The sequence below is a fragment of the Marmota marmota genome, unplaced genomic scaffold, assembly GCF_001458135.2.
Source record: "Marmota marmota marmota unplaced genomic scaffold, marMar, whole genome shotgun sequence".
Lineage (NCBI taxonomy): Eukaryota > Metazoa > Chordata > Mammalia > Rodentia > Sciuridae > Marmota > Marmota marmota.
The window spans coordinates 14,955,312-14,970,494 of record NW_025999982.1 but is presented as its reverse complement, the minus strand read 5'-3'; positions in this window follow the sequence as shown (position 1 = coordinate 14,970,494).

Below are 15,183 nucleotides of genomic sequence, written 5' to 3'. Positions count from 1 at the left end.
GTTTAGGCTCCCAGTCATGTACACAGAAAAGAGACTAGAGAAGGCAGCATCTGCTTGTTAACTGCCTTGTGTCATAAGTCATACAGTTACTTCTCAAAACATTTCACTAGTCAGAAGTAGAATCAACCATAAATCAACAGAAAGGGAATATAGCAAATTTAAGAGAGAAATGGATTGTTTTATGAGCTTCAACTACCTCTTCCACATAAACTAAACCAAACAATAAAGGAAATGACAATATTATTCCTCTTCATCATCATTGTGGAAAACCGCTAAGGTCAAATATTAAAATTCTTTTTGAGATCAGAGAATTATTTTAGGCTAGATTCTGTTCTAATTATTTCTGGTGTATAACAAACATCACAAAAGTCAATAGTGCAAACAACCATTTTCTAATGCTGTGGAGTCTGTGTGTCAGATTCCCAACTGGAAAAAGGCAAGGTAGTGTCAGTTCCTCTTGCCTCTACAGTGTCTGGAGCCTCCGCTGAGATAACTCTAATGATGGAGGGTGACTTGAATGTTCAAGCACTGGAATAGCTGGGGGTAGAGCCATTGCTTCTTTGCTCATGAGACTGGTACCAAGTCTGGGATCACTGAAGGAAAATCTCAGCTGGGATTGTGGAAGAGAGTATTTAATATGACCTCTCCAGCATGATGGTCTCAGAGAAGTAGAACTTCTTATATGGTGGCCTAGGACTCCAAGAATGGGTGTTGCAAAGGAACAAGGCAAAGGTGCAAGACTGACCTAGACACAGAAGATGCATAGCATCTAAACAGCCATATTCCACAGACTGCATACCAGTCATAAGGCCAGGGACATAGGGACAAAGCTTTATTTCATAAACACTTTTATTTCCCTAAGCATGAATCAACATAGTATTTAGTATATAGTGGGCCCTCTAAGTCTTGATGTTGGTTAGTGTTTTTTTAATGATTTTTACAATATGGTATTAGAAATGTTTCCCAGTATGTTGATGTTGCACAGGGCCTGTTTTACTTAGGGTCATTAAATGCATCAAAATCCTTCCCAAAATAACCCCACTGCTAGAAAGAGAAAGAAGACTTTATTATGACATCAAGAATGCTTAGTTGGAGCTATTTCTCAGCCATGTTAAATTGCAGTCATGCTAATCTGAGTGACAAACCATTATCTCTTTGGGGACATGCTTCCCGATGTTGTGAAAATATTCCTATTCTTTGAGGCTTGAACCCAGAATTCTTGGAGTCTAGTCCAGGTCCTACCTCTAACCTACTAGAGGTCATCTCTCTGGGCCGCCTTCATCTTATTCTTCCAAATGATGAAGAAATTGATGGGTTTTGCCTTCCTGTCTCTTCAGTCTTTTCTCTTTAATCATACTTATGCTACATGTCATTCCATCTAGATTTTTGACTCTCTGGAGGACAGAACTAGATCTACTTGGTATTTTTGCTATTGTCTAAAGTACTCATAGTAGGCACTTTTCAAATATTCACTTATTGATAGTTTTTGTAATTGTTAAGCATTTTTAGAGAAAGAACCCTCTAATTTTTGATTGTTTTTAGCTTGTATATCTTAATATCTCCTAAGCGCTATTGTTTAGTTTTAATTTCCTTATATATTAACCTATGTTATTTTGTAGCTCTAACATGGATCTTCTGGGTCAGAGATTTTAATGAATTAAGACATTATTTCACTACTTATTTTCATAAACCTTTTGAAAGAGGTGAGAAAGGAAGATATTTGGGCATGACAATTAAGAAGTTAAATTTTATGCCAAGCATGTGAGGTTGCATTGACTAGTATGTACTTTTTGTTGTATATCACTGCCCAATACTAGTAGAAATTATGCCCTGATTCCTTAAACTTCTGCATTATCTATGCAATTCAATTCTGTCTTTTGCATACTTTACTGCCAACGAGCTTCCTCAAGTGGTGAATGGAGTTTAGGAATGAGAAACAATACTGTTACATAACAAATTTTGCTTGGCATGAGAAGCATGTAGACTCATTTTGATGATCTTGTTTTTCTCAACGAGATATGTAGTTTAGACTTGATATGTTAGTTTAGACTTTTTAGATGGGAAGATTTGCAAACTATATCTCATGCCATTCAATATGTGTTGTCCTTACTTTTTACTTCTTGAGTCAGATGGTAAATCAAGATTGAATATTAAGCAGATGGTAAAATGAATGTTACATCAATTTATCCAGCACTTGGTGGAATTATTAATATGCCAAGTAGCTCCTCTTCTCCAACTTGGACATCTAAGCTATCCTCAAATACATGTCTGTCAAAGCAACTTTAAGAGTCCTTATTAATTGACATTGACTTGGCTGTCAACTCAGTGTTTCCAAGAGAATTATTTCTGATGCAGGACAACTGCAACTGACAACCAGAATGGGATTTTCCGCAGTGCTGCATCAAGGTAAATACTGCCATTCAAACTTTGGAAACTTGAAGGGTGAAAAATGCATTAAAGTTTATTCTATTGCTTTTCTGAAGAAAAATGAACTCCCTTCCAGATAAAATTTAAAAACTAGAGATTTTATTTCCTAGATTCAATTGTTTATCAAGCCTGTAATTTCATTCCCTGTCACCTAACAAAAAAAGAAAATTGGAAGAGAAAAATGAAACCTATCTTATTATTATTTGGTGGGGGTCCTAGAGGACAACCTCCTAAGAATTGAGAAATCCTCATGCACTGATCCCAACCTGTCCTCCTGGAGCCTTGAGACTTATTTATGAATCAAATACCTGTGTGCCTTAGTGTTGGCTTCTCTTTTAGTGATTGAGCAATGCCTTCCTCCAGTCCAAAACAAATTCTAATATTCAAGACCTGGCTTATAGATATCATTATGCACCCTCAGAAATTCAATCTGAGTAGATCTGTGAGTTTGAATTTCATACAAAGAAGGTGTTGTTATTTATTTTTTTTTTACTATTTGGCCACATTGACTGGGCCTAAATAAGAATATGATCAGGCCAGTAATATTTTCAGTCATTGTTTTTATTCATAAACTAACTGATATTTAATAATATAAATTAATACAGTATTAGAGGACTTATTAATAGTATTTAGGATGACACATTAAAAGAAGTAGAAGATAAATTTATTTAATGAGTGACAAATAATAAAGGAAAAGGAAATAATTTTACAAAAAGAACTAAGTATAATATTGACTAATGTTCAGAAAAAAAGGGATATGTGTTAGGTGGGGAACTATGTTATATTGCTCACTTCAGCAAGGAAACCTAAATGCGATCACACAGAGAGAGCCATGAAGGCACCTCACTTGTAAATTTTGAAGTGAGATTGCAGTGAACATAATGAGGACTCATTTTTCTTATCACTTAACAGTGAATTGATAAATTCACTGTCTACAAGTTTGCAACACATCTCCTCCTTTCCTCTGCCATGGTCAAGAGTCAGGACAAGTTTACATACTTTACTGTGTGGTCACAATATTTGGCAAATAATAATTGATGTGCTTCATAATTTCTGAACAAATGCCTTATCATTTCACTGGTTCACAGCAAAGATTTTTTTAAGAAATGAATATAAATCTGAGTATAAAAGTAGACACCCTTTAAAAAAATAGAACAATAGCTTTTTTATTGATTTTTAAAAAATAAATGACAGTAGAATGCATTAGAATTCTTATTACACAAAAAAGTCTTTGAAAGTGATTGGATGATGAGGGGATTTCCAAATATGAGAGTTGAATCTTTCCCTTGGTGCTTCTTTGTGCACTAAAAGCATTTCAGTGACCATTTATCATGAAAATATTATTTGTGAAGAATTTAAATAGGGCAGCTTTTTCTATTCAATAAGGAAAGTACAGTAACCAGAACCATCCTCAAGTTTCATTCAGAGCCAGAATCAGAATCCATATTTCTTGACTTTTCCTCCCAGCTGTTTTGACTCTGCTAGCTGTTCTCCAACAGGGGAGCATCTTGGACCTGCTTTGGTTTTTGAAGCCTGAAAACAGTTGAGAGAATAGGACTGCTAACAATTTTCTCCTGCTTCTAACCATGTACTTCACCTCGATTTTTTTTTTTAATGACAAGTTTCCATAAAGCTTAATTTAAAAAAAAAAGTGATATGAATTATTTTTTCGGTTTTGAAAACTCTAGCTCCTCTACCATTTCATATTGCCTTCTTCCTGATATACAGAAAGTAGAAACTAAACCTGGGGTGAACTAAATGGGTTTCACAGCCTGGGTGGCTGTGCTTTAATCAACTATTATATCCAAATTCTTCTTGTAGCCGTTTTTTGAAGTATTTCTGAAAGTGTTATTTTTTTACTTAACACCTTAACTTTCTCTCCTGGAGTCAAGTTAACCTAATTTAAAGGGTTGGAGGCAATGAGGGCTATGGTTGCCAGGGAAAACTGAGGGAGAACGCCAAGAGATTCAATTACAGAATTGTCTGTTATTTCACTGTATTCCAGAATTAGAATGTCTGTCTTACAGGTCAGGAAATTGTATTATAAAGGCACAGTGGCAAAACCAATTCTCAGTGCAAGAATCCCATTAACTAAATTGACAAGAGATAATTATGTTAGCCAGAATCTCTATTCTGGTAACTTCTCCATAAGGCGGTTTACATATGCCCATTAATAAGGCTTCACTTCCTCAAGATGTGTAAAAATACCAATAAAATACCAATTATTACCCAGAAGGCTATGTGATAAGCAAATTTTAAAGCAGTGTGATATCTGATGAATTTCCTTGTTCTGCTCAAAGAATGGTGACGGTGTCCTCCCACCCCCACCCAACCTCCAAGATTCTCTGTCATTTGTCCCTGGAATGTTCTGTGTACATGACATTGCCTCTGACTTCACTGGGCCCTACCTTTTGATGCTATCCTTCTCCTTTTGTGGATAACTATCCTCTAAGATGAATCAGTTTCACTGACTATGTATGATCTAAGCAAATAATGTTTCTGCTGGGACTAGGATGCATTCTCTCTCCTTTGGTTAGATATTGGTCAAATGAGTCTAAATCTCAGAGAGTGTCCATTTGCTCATGACTTCAAAGTGTTTGAGGTTTTCCCAACAGTTTCTCCCTATGAGATTTCTATATGCTTCTTTTTGGTTGTGTTATTTGTTACAAGCCGTATATCTCTTTGACTGTTCTAATTCTTTTTAATCTTATCCTAAAATATGAAAACCCCAACATAGCAACACATTGTATGAGAGTTCCTGTATTCCTCTCACCCTAGGCAAATGCCATTACAACATGAAAAATGACCCAGTCAGCTCTGCTGTGGTCGAAAGATAGGTTCACCCAAGGAGGTCTTGAGTTTAGGATGTCTAGCTTCCAAGTCCAGTCTCCTTTACATTCTTTGCTCCAACCAACATAAAACTGGTATTATGTTCATGTACACAAGGTTGTTTTATGTCTCATGATATCCCTTTATCCAGAAATCCCTGTTCATCTCATGTGTTCTAGTTTTCAAGGCTCAAATGCCCTTCATTTTATGGTTCTTTTATTTATTTATTTTTTGTACTGACCTCCAAACTCATGAATGACTGATTGATTTCCTTTTTTTTTTTTTACTCTCTCTGTAGCCTTGTTTAAATGCCTACTATTTCTGCTCATGCTAGTTTGCAAAGCCTTCATTAAAGGATCAAGACTTACTATTTTGGTAGAGGACCCAGCACCATGTAGGAAGTATTTTAAAATTACTTTAGGACTGACTGAATGGAGAACTGCTCTGCACTTTGGCCCACTATGCATAATTGCCTTTGACCTTGTGTTCCTCACATGGGATTTGTGCTGGATACTCTCTGTTTGCACTCTCTGCCACTGGTGTGTTTTCTTTCCCACCATTCTTTTTCCTGATCATTGCTCTGGTTTTTTTCTTGGGTTTGACCAATCAGACTCACTGCCAGACGATAATAAGAAGAAGGGGAAAAGAGGTACAGGTTTTTCTTTCTTAACTCCTTTCTCCCCTGCTTTGGCACTATTGTTTGTTTGACAACAACTCTATTATGGTGAGTAAACCCTCTTCTATAGCTACAGGTCTCATTGAACACTGATAAGATTATTTTGTTTATCTCTTTAGGCTTAAATTGGTAACAACTTTCTGCTATGAGAGTATCTAGTTACTTCTTGATCCCTTCTTTCATTTTGTTTTTCCATTGGCTCTTTCTATATCTATATAAATAGTTCCTTAATAAAGAAACTTTCTTTATCCCATCTGAGGGATGTCTATGTCCTGTCAAGCCTCTCAGTATCTTTCAAGATATGATACAGTACCCCAATATGCTGCTGGATTTGAAGTCTTGTCCTGGAATCCATTTACTTTATGTAACTCTTGCCAGCAAACCTTTTTTAAGGACAAGGGATCCTACACTCTACCAAACAAGTCTCTAGCCATCAACAGACATAGGAGCAGTCTGCATTGCCTACTGACTTTGAATATCAGTGAACACCTGAACATCTGCTGCCCTATTCTACATGCCATTTTGGACATCTCAAGTTCACATTATCCTTAGTACCTTGTGCATCGTATTTTCTTTCCGAGTTCAGTCTAGAGATTCATCTCACCTACTTTTATAATTCCTAGAATTTATTTTCTCTAATAAGTTGAAGTAGTGAAGGCAAATTCTCCTGTGCAGACTTATTTTTGCATCTGTATTGGCTTTTGTGATCAATGTCTGCTTTGAGAAAGAGCCTGAAGAAAATTTCTCAACTATATGTTTTTACCATCACCTTTGACAAAAGTTGGGTTAGGTATTTAAAAAGACTGTCCTCTCCATGATGCAAGAATAGGAAAATTATCTAATTGGAGAATTCCATATCCCCAGACTCATTTTCAGGTCATGCTGGCTATTTTCTTCCTCATACCAAATTTAAGCTACAAGTAGTTTGATATAAAATTGTTGCCTTACAGTCAGACTTTCCACTTATACATAAAAAGAAGCTGCCTATCTTTGTTTTGTGCCATGATGCCTGTGCTTTTGCAGCTAAAAATAGCACTGGCACTCATTCCTGGCACATTGCATTCCAAGCGTCTATCTAATTTGCTGTCCACACTCACCCTGAAGCCTTTTCAGCATTGCTGCTTTCCAAGTATTTCCTTCTCATTGAGTATCTGTCTCACTCTCCACAGACCTGTTCATTTTCCATTTTCAAGGTTGACACATATTCCTCCATCAACCTCTCTTTTTCTAGAAATTCTATTTTCTGTTCCTGGAGAGTAGTTTGTTCGTTGGCTTGTTTGTTCACGTATAATATGTTGCAAGCTGCTTTTCCATTAAAGATAAATCAAGAAGGTCCATACATGCAGAAAATGTATAAAACCTTTGTACATGTGGCTTACGCATAGTTCCATTTTAACACATGTAAATACTATTCAGATGAATATATACAATATCACTAACATTCCAGAAGCTTCCTTAGTGTCTCTTTCCAATCACAATCATCCCTCATGTGATCACAGGTGCCCTGGCTTTTAGAGTGATCAGCTGTTACATTTTCTAGAGTTTCACTATGTTGTTGCATGTGTACTAAACATTCCTGATGAATTTAATATTTTATTTGTATAAGTCACTGTCTATCTTTAGAAATGGTTTTGCTTTTAATGTCAACTTTTAACATTAATATACCTTCATCAGAATTTTTCTTCATGTATGTTAAGAAAATTTTCCATTTTTAAAGGTTAACTTGTTGTCTTAGATTTTCCACATCTATTTTGTAAATTGTGTATAGTTGAATGTGGAAACTTTTCTAGGCTAATGATTTTTGCCTCTTAGCTAAGGAATTTAGTCTCTTTAGTGACTTCAGTATAATTTGGATACCATGGATTTAAATCTATCATCTTATTTTAATTATTTATCTACTTATTTATTTAATTATTTGTTTTCAATTTGTTTCACATATCTATATATTGGTGTTGTTTTTCAATTTTTTTGGTCCACCTTTTGGATTGAATTAATATATTTTGTAATTTCATTTTCAATTTTAAAAGTTTTGCTTTTGACTTTGAGATTTCTTTACACAGTGTGCATACTTAGCAAAATTTAAATTTAATCAACCTTTATTTTCTTCCACATATAATAAATAATTTGATCGTTTGAATTCAATTTAAACTCCCCCCCTGACTTACATGCTGGTTTTGCCTAGCAGTTTAATTCTAATCTTATTTTTTAACTTCATTAGATCTTCTTTTCACTTTTGATATAGTTCACGATCTATTAGTCACTTTTATAATTTTTATAATTGGCTAAAGGATATATCACATAATATGTAACAGTTAGGATACAAACCCCAGAGTTCTGCCTCCATCTGAGCTCTCTATTCTGAGCATATTATATTTTCATGTCTTTATAAGTAGCTAATTATTTCAACTTCTATAAATAAAATTTATGCCATCTAACAAGTGCTCTCAGATCTCAGACATTTCTCATCAAAAAAAGAGAAAAATTAGATATATAAATTCTATATATTAATATTATAATACAGTTTGTTAAAAATTAAATATGTATATATACTTATGATATAATTACTTGATTCAGTATAAATCAAAACTTAGCATGATAAGGATGGCTTTGTCCTCTATTAAAAAATAATTTAAATATTGAAAAAAATTGAGCCAAAAAAGCAGATTTGAAAAAAATACCTCCCACATAGGTAATATCACCACAACTTTTTCTCACAGTGTATAAGGTATTGCTTAAAAAAACAAAAAAACAACTAAAAAAGCAACATTTTTAAAGAATACCTTTATGCTAAAATTATAGCCTTTCTTTTCCTTAAATAAACAATGAAAAATAGGGCACAGAGATAAAGTATTATTAAATATGAATACATAACATAAATAGCAATTGAATCAGCATGAATTTTATTTAATTAAAACTCCATTCACCTTCCACAAAATGAAGGATTTCTTCTAAGACGAGAAAATTAACTAGGGATATTTATATCATAAATTGTTCTTCCCCTATTTTTTATTATTACCAACTAATAATGTTAAAATATTTTAAGACTAAATAAGTGGCTTTCTTAGCGTCTTGCTATCTATGCAGATTCTTTGCTGCTGCAAATAATTTTATTACCACCTAAAAACATTAGACCATTCTAGCTAGTTACTTCATAAAATTCCATCTGTGTCTTAACATCTGTCCTGTACCATTTATAGGTTTTAGCATGTTCTTTATTTTCTGCTGTGTTGCCTCTTTTTTTTTTCAATATTTATTTATGGCGTAGAAAACCAGTCCTCTCAGCATGATAATTTTTACTCAACTATGTCAGCTTAAAGGAGCATTAAAAAAGGGAATGATGCATAAGGAAGTTAGGAGTCAGTAAAAAGTTAGCATCTCCAAATAATTCCAAGAATGTCATGAAGAGATACATTATATTTGATGGATAAAAATCACTTCCCCCAACTAAATGAAATTGTATTTGAATGGTTAATTACATTTGAATTTCCCACATTATGTATTCATTGCAGAGCACTGAGTTAAACTTATATTAAATTTATGCAGAAAATTCTAATAAAATAGAAGATATGAAAGTTTTTCTTCAGAATTTAAATGAAATTTTGACCTAATTATATAATTATTTTCCCTATCTTTGAAATTTCTCCTAGCCAAGTTATATTCCATGTCTGTTTTATTTTAGATCACAAGGTGCAATTATGAAAGATTACCAGCATGTTAAAAATTAAGTCATAAAGTAATTTATTAACACTTATTTTCCCTTTTGAAGCCTAATCATTGGTAAATACTTTCCCAAAGTATGTTTATATATTTTTCTTAGATATTCTTCAAGCATTAATTGATTGGCACTGAAACTTTATATGAAATAGAGGTTTTCTCATTTAAAGGGATCATTTTTAGTGCGATTGCCCTTAATCCATTATTTTAAGACTCAATTTAATGTATGACAAAGTAGTGAATTTTTGAATGTTTTGTAGTTTAACTATGAAATCAATGATAGTTGTCTATTTGTAAATACATTTATATGGACACACTGCTAATGCAAATATCTGAAACATTTATTGACACTTGTGACTATTTTAAGCCTATTATTTATATTTAGATACACTATATGACAAGGGGAAGGAAATAGGTCCTTTTGTTTAAACATTATATGCATGGTATTACATGAATTTACATAGGAATTGGCTCATGACATTCTGTTTACTGCTTAATGTTTGATATCTATGATTCAGATTTTATAAGTTGTAAATGTAAAACCAGAATTACATTAGTTTACCAGGTTTTACCATTAGAATTTCAGCCCTATTAACATAATATCTAGATATTTTCAATTTGGACTTCATAAGAGTTTAAGCTATTAGTATATTTTGCTGAGTTTACTGGTAATTTATTATCTTCTTTATTCTTCCTAAGTACGTTAGAATACCTTTAGGCATTTATCAGCCTGGTGTCCTATGACACGTAAAGACTGAGATTTGTCATATGATTCCAGGATAAGAAAATAAATTTGGAAATCTTAGTTATATGCCCTTTACGTTGAAATACCAACTGTACCTTCCTGAATAAGAAAGAAAATTTTTTTTTTTCAAAACCGTTTTAATGTCAGGCTTTTGAACTGCTCTCCAAATGTTTGTCTGAATAATAAAAAAACTAAATATTTAAATCACCAGAAACTAAACTCTTCTCTTCTGAAATTTAAAAACAGCTTCAATCATGCATAAATCTAACAAAGGCATCTTTAAAGCTTCCTTCAGTCATATTCTTTTAAAATAACAAAAAAAAATCATTTTTTCTGCTGGAAAAAACAAAAAAGCAAACAAAACAACCTCATATGTTTTAGTAAGAGCTTTCTTTCCTTCCTCCATTCTATCTCTAACGTAGTTTCCTTGCCTCTATCTTATGATATATTTGAATTTTAAATTTTACATATTTATTATTTATTTATTACTCCAACTTTCAAAAATATATAATTTAGGTAATCTTTCAAAGGTATTTCTGTAATTCAGTTATCAAGATATTTAGGGCTTATTTACTTTCGGTTTGCCATGTGCATACCATATATTATTTTAAACCTTATTTTAAAATTTTAAAGTAATTAATCTTGATATTCTTGAATGCCCTCCAAGAGATTATAATCTTGTTTGAAACTCATTGTATACTATATTCATGAGTCAATTCATCCTTTCATTCATAATTAATATTAAACACCTATCATCTTCTAGGCACTGTATTAGGTAGTGGAGATAAGAGATAAACCTTTTGCTCATGGAAAGTATTCCTGATGTTTGTAAGTATGAAAAAAATTTTAGAACATAATCTGATAAAGTGATAAGATATCCAGCAGTGTGAAGAGGTTTAGATCATGAAAGAGGATCAACCATGTTATGGTTGATTTGCTGTAGAACAGTCAAAGAAAGATGGACTTGATGTCAGCCTGACCCATAGGCAATGTTTCCAATTAGAGATGCTACTACAGACATTTTAACAGCTCTCTCCTTTACACCAAATAGTCATCCTCTCAAATTATTAACTGTGAGGAATATCTGCTCTGTTGGGTTAAGATGGAAAAGAATAAAAGAACTCAAAGTATATTCATCTCCTCGGATGTGTGTCAAGCTGGAGAGTTTGTGCATTAAATGTCACAGATAAGAGAAGTGCACCAATCATCTTTTTAATAGAGGGATGAGATATAGAAACTGAGACGAACCTTGGGAGAGACAGCAGAATGTCCCCTGAGAACCTGTTCTAGTGTTGTAAAAATGTTAGGAAATGTGGAGCAAAGCAGAGATAATTCTCCCTAACAAAGGAAGTCCTGGTGAAATCTGGAAGGGGAGCAGTCTGCACTGTCTCCTGAGCCAGGAGATCCCTCTTTTAAAGAGGGTCTTTCTAAGTGGCTGTAACTTCCTGTATGCCAAAAGCTCAGTGGAGATGCACCACCATAACAGAACACAGCAGATGCAGTGAGAAAGGCTGTAAGTAAGTAAGTAAGCCAGGCCTCATTTACCTGAGGGCAAGCCCACCTCCCTTCTGCTACCATCCTCTCAGGATTTAGCAAATAGCTGCTCCAGAGAGTGTTGCATCCATGCGGTAACTGGAGAGATGCTAGCACACAAAAATGAGAAAAGAACACAAGCAAAATGCAGATGGTGAAATTCTACTAAAAGAGTCCGTTTGTCCCAGAAAATAGAAAAACCTCAAAGCATGTCTCATAGAAGATACAAACACCATGACCCCTCTAGAGAGTACAAAAATGTGAAAAATAGACACAAAAGAAAACAAAAACTGAAGAGACAGCAAAAAGAGAAGAACAAGCTGACAACACAGGGGAAAAAAGGGAAGGAAAAAAAAATAAGACCATTATTAAAAATGAGCTATTCTAAAACCAATGAAATAGAAAATAGACAAGAGTGAAAATATATTTAGAAACATGGAAAATAGACTTGAGGGAATCACATGAAATGAAGGGAAAGGAACAAAAATAGGAAAGTAACTAGAGATTACTGACATAGAGACAGAAATATCAACACAATGATAAACTGATTCTGGAGAAAAAAAATAGAAGTATAGAATGGAAATAAAAGGCTCATCTCTACCCAAGTTGTCCTTCAAGCTTTATGATTAAAGGTATGTGATTTTCTGTAATGACCCAAGCAATACAGAATAGGACTCTCTCCTAAATAAGAAACTCCTTTTTCAAATGTAGTCATGAAAAGAGGATCAAAATGGAACTCAATGGAAAAGCTATGATAAACATACATATATATACAAAATCAAAGAACCAAAGTCCACCAACTCTGAGAATTACAAAGGCAAAACAGAATACAGAATGCAAATATTGCAAATTGTAGAAATGTGTATGTGTATTATGTGTGTGTATATCTATATCTATATATATGCACACACACATATATATATACATTTAATAAAATTGAAGAGGAAAAAACAATGTATTTCTCATTTATTTTATAATAAGTAATATGATGATTAGCATTGAAATGTTAAGTTAAAATAATAATATCCTATTAATTTTAATATATTTTATTATTTTTACTTTGAAGAATCATGTAAAAACCTTATAGTTATAAAAAGAATTCTATGTGAAGATTTTAAATTTATTCTGAGGAACTTTTTTAAAGAAAAAAAAAGTGGTGTTCCATTATTTTCAGGTGGATTCAGTAATCATCTCTGATATTAGACAAATGGATTTAAAACATGGTTTGAAAAGTCATTTATATGATTAAATTGTGTTTCTTTGGAAGTCCACTAGGGATAAAGGGAAATATAAAATTTTTAAATAAAATAAACAGTTATGCAGAAAAGTATGTTAAGAATGTTGAAAAAACAGAACTAAGAACACAAAGAAGAAAGGAATATGAAGAAGTGAAAATATGATGATCAACCAGAGGTAGATTTTTTCATGAATAAATGAAAATTGTAGCCTACTCATATGTGAATATGAAAACGTGGGGTGTTTTTGTGGTCTAAAGGCCATGAGTTTAACCTTATTATACTTAAGGGAGATCATCTTTCTTTGTGTTTTAATATATCTACATATAAAAATTGAATCATTCCCTTCCAGCTCATGTGTTTGTAACATTATTGTGAAGAAACATTTTGGAATCTGCATGTGGTATAAAGTGACTATAAACAAATATTCTTATTACTCAAGTCCACATATGTCAGTCACATCAGTGTGTCCATGTTGAAGAATGAAAAGATGTAGTTTATTTGAAAGATTGGTAGAAATAAAATCATTACCTTGAAAAACAATATTACTATCCAGGAAAAAAAAATCAGGTTTAATAAGTAAAAATGCATGTTTAGGCATGTCAGCAATAATGCCAAGAGAATCAATTATATGAGACGTTGATTGATGTCAGAATTTAGATTTCTATAATGCTTTACCTGAGGACAGTTCTCTCCTTTTCAAATTTTTAATATAATTTTCTCTTGCTATATGTATATCTGAGAAATTAAACACAGACTGATAAGTATATAGAGAAATGTTCTTAAATGTCTAATTAACACAACCCATTTGCCAGGTAATAAAAAACAAACAAATTTCACTTATTTAATAACTTAACTTTTCCCATATTTTTATTATAAACAATTTAAAACATACCAAAAAAACTGAAAAAATTATATCTATCACCTAGATTTTAAAATCTAATAAGTACTATCCTTCTTTTTCACATAGCTGATCATCTGTACACTCTCTGTTGATCAACCATTTTATGTTTTTGCTACATTTTACTTTTTACCCCTAAAAAGTTGATGTGCATGCCATTTACTAGAGTTCAATTTTTGTTTATGTTTTTTCTTTTAATGTAAAATAAACAAACAATAAATACATATTTTCATTGTATAATTCATTTACTCTGGGAAGGAAATGCACCTATATGACCCAAGCCTCATCAAGATATAGAACATTCCATTACCCAGAAAATTACACCCCTTCTCAGCAAATCCCTCCACCACACCACCACTCAGATTTAACCACTGTTCAGATTACATCTCACCATTGATTAGTATTGCTCTTTTTAGACCTTTAGAGAAATAGTTATGGGGTAGGTAGCTTTGGGTGATAATTTTTTACTATTATCCATATTCCTTAATTTTTTAATATTAGTAAACTGAATGTTAACATTTTTAATGAAAACATTAAAATGAAATAGAGTATTCTAATTATTCCTAAGTTTGTGTGATTCTTGATATAACACAAGAAATTAGAAAATGAATTCAAGCACCAGTGGTATATATCCCAAAATTGAAACCCCCCAAAAATCCATGACTACATCCAGATTTTATTTTTTCTATCATTTTATTGCTAGATGAGTTACTCAACTTTAATTGGATTCTGTTTGCTTAGACATCATTGGGATATATTTGTCTTACAGGGTTATAGTTCACAACAAATGATAAAACATACATGAAGTGCTTAGGCACAATACCTGTAACACCGGAGGGATGAAATAATGGGTAGCCATTATCATGATTAGAAACTGGTGAATCATTAACATGCAAAATATCATAATAAATGTTAACAATTATTGGATCCTTACATTGCACTGTCCTAAGTGAATTAATCATTTAATTTTCACAAAAAAAACTGTAAAGAAGACATTGGTATTGTCTCCATTTTTATAGGATGGAACTCAAGTACAAAGAGCTTAAGTTACTTTCCCAGAATACATACAAAGTGATGGAACAAAGTTTCATGCTCATGCAGAATGTTTCTGACCACAAAGTCA